The sequence below is a fragment of the Pterocles gutturalis genome, unplaced genomic scaffold (assembly GCF_000699245.1).
Source record: "Pterocles gutturalis isolate BGI_N339 unplaced genomic scaffold, ASM69924v1 scaffold51256, whole genome shotgun sequence".
In the NCBI taxonomy this organism is placed as follows: Eukaryota; Metazoa; Chordata; class Aves; order Pterocliformes; family Pteroclidae; genus Pterocles; species Pterocles gutturalis.
Window position 1 is genome coordinate 8279 of NW_010107492.1, and position 3003 is coordinate 11281.

The 3003-nt window shown below is 41.4% G+C and overlaps 1 protein-coding gene across 1 annotated transcript in view; it reads left to right on the top strand.

Moving 5' to 3' along the window:
* Nucleotides 1–3003, top strand: part of LOC104472416 (cAMP-dependent protein kinase type II-beta regulatory subunit-like) — a gene marked incomplete at its 3' end in the record, with an annotated part of 11479 nt that overhangs the window by 2641 nt on the left and 5835 nt on the right. The window lies entirely within an intron of this gene.

Below are 3003 nucleotides of genomic sequence, written 5' to 3' on the forward strand. Positions count from 1 at the left end.
GGCAATAGTGAAGCGTTTACATTATTATTTCACTGAATACAGATACTGTAAAAATGCTACAGATAATTTTCTTCTGTGCCGATAATTTTCTTCTAAACAATTATGGGCTTTTAAGAAAGCTTAAATGCAGTGAATGAGTGATCTGGATCGGACAAAGGTGGTAATGCTACAAAAAAGCACAGGGTTGTTTAAGGGAAAAGGTGAGTGTATCAGTACATGCATGCTGAGGTTGGGGTGACTCACAGCACATCAAATGCTTTCTCAAAAGCATTGATCAGTGCTGTCAGGGGAGGGAGCATCGGGGAAAGGGAAATAATTATGTGGAGTTTTAAGCATGAGAACAAAAACATCTAAATTTGATTCAAGAAGGAGCTAATGGAAAGACCAGCCTGCAGCTCTGTTTGGAAGTCAGGTGCTGTTACAGAGAATGCAGGCTAATTCATGCTGCATGTTTCCAGCATGCTTCTGCCTGCACAAAGGCTAAGCCCTGACCCTGGGTACCTGTTCCCAGAGAGGCCCTGAGGAGCAGTGAGCCACAGACCCTCAGCTTTGCAGAACCATGGAGCTATAGCTGTAGGAGGGCATCAAAAGTCTCAACAATAGGTGCTAATATGGGTGCATTCCTAGGACACTAGGGATCCTGACACGTAAGATTTCCTAACTCCCTCCCTCATGCTGTCTGTTTAATGGGTAGTTAGTTAGCTGCTCCACTACAGTGGTTCAAGCTAAAGTCACCCAAACTTTGTCCCTTCCACTTCTGAATTATTTTCTGCATAACTTCAGGGTCACAGTGTTTTGTGGGCATTTGCTCTGCATGTGAAATTGCTTTATTATATATTTTCCTTATTCTTGTTGTGTCCTGGATTCCACTTGGCTGGACCATCATTACATTAGCCTGCCAATGACATTTGTGCCAGACCCCTCTTGGTTAGTCTCTGAGCATTTCTCTCTTACGAGCCCTGTGACCCAGTGGATTATCATGTGTTCCTAGAATCTACCATGATGTTAATTTGGAGCTACTGCTTTCCTGATTCTGGCTTTACACAGTTCCTTGGTAGTATCTGTTTATAGTATCAATCCTCTGAATGAGATCTGCTTTCCCTTCCAGTGAGAACTAGATCTTCTGTCTAAATAGTCACCAGCCACTTGGTCTGCAGGACAGGGATCTGTTGGTTTCATATCAGCTATACTGTAATGTTGCGTAGATGTAGAGCATTAAACTGTTCCAGTGCGGGCACTTGATATAACTCTTCCAAGGAATATTGAGGGATTACTTCCCCTGTTGTTGGAGGTCTTCTCAGGACTGTGCTGCTGTCTTGGTACCATAACTTCTCAATGTTTTGAACTCCTTTTTTACTTTTTGCTTCTGAATCAGTTACTTGTAATGGCTAATAGCTCCCACAGTCTGTTCCATGTGTTCAGTACTGAGTCCTCCCCTTGCAGAGCTCTGCAATCCAAAGCCCTGAAATCTGCTCCTGGGATCTCCCAAGTCTTGTTTACCCCACTTTGCTCAGATTGTCCAGTGGATTAAGAACACTTCCTTCTGCTTTAAATCTTTCACAGATAGTGTTCTGAAAAGTTGAATAAGATACTTTTTGTAAAGGAGTTTTTCATTAGAATAACTTTACTCATAAGAAGGCACTGGAAAGCTAATGAGCCCTGTAGATAGCAAGGGTGTTAAAATGTAGCCTTCTTCAGTCTGGCTTGCTCCTTCTGTGGAGCCAAGATCTGTAGTCCCCAGGGGACCTCTGCCGCTCCTCCTCCTTGTTCTGCTGCCAGGCAGTGACTCAAGAGCTCTGCTGATGTAGTTGCAGTAATTTAAATGTTCGTATCCCAGCTCTTTTCCTCACCTCTGCCTCTCCACCCTGCAGCACAAATGCATGTGGTGCCGGCTCCTGCAGGTTGCTCTCTGGTGTATTAGCAAAAAACCTTGGAGAGAGACAGTATCTTCTAGCTGCTAAAGTCTCTGGAACAGAAGTCGAGCTATGTATCAATAGCATCTCCCATTCCCACTGTTTTTTTTCTTGCATTGAACTTCAGTCTTTTTCTGCTCTAGTTCTGTGTATGAAACACATTGTTTCAGAGGTCAGTGAGTTAGAGAGAATGTAAAGTGCTTAATGGCTTTTCCCTGATGGCCTTTTAGCAAGGTGCCAAACACCATTCCTACATAGGACATCACTCTGAAATACAGCATAGCAACATGGCCTTAGGCACCATCAGAACTGTTCAGTACATGATGCTTTATCCCACCCTAACACACTGTGTTTTAAATTGAATGGAAGGATAGGATAAGGGTGTCATTAAAGCAGAAGTTGCAGTAGTTAGGAGATGACTTACAGTAGTGCTCAGCATCCTAATTAGAGTCCATCTGAACAGACAAGAGCCTTCACATAAAAGTAGGAAACAGCAGAACTATTTGAATGTGAGACTAAATGAGAGAGAGGAGAAAAAGATAACCTTCAGACTTTCAGACAACTTAGGACTTTCTAAACACACACAACACTGTCTTGAGCCTGCATGTACCTGATAGCAATGTTTGAATGTCAGATAGGTAAACTTGTGGAGAATTATTTATAAATATCAATATTTCACATGTTGGCTCTGATTGAAAATATAGCATAAGTATAAAGGAACACTAGCTCTGGTACAATTCTTTATGTTTTACAAAACTTTATGTTTTAAAGGCCTACTCTTATGAATTCCTTAAAGTCTATAAAGTTACTTGAATTTTCTTGAAACTTTTTTTAAATTTGTGGATTGATGAGGATGTGACTGGTCAACTAATGCCAGTTCAACAAGTCCCGTAAATGAAAACTACTTCTAAAAAATTGATAAATTAGCATTTTTTTCACCTTTCTGGGGGCTTAATCACGTCCTATCTGGTTGCTGTCATTCAATATCAGTTTTAGCTAGTGCGTAACACTATTGAAAGAATTACTTGAAGAGAAGAGTATGAATTGAAACATGCACACACAACAAGAGGAGGGAACGAGGGTTTTGCAG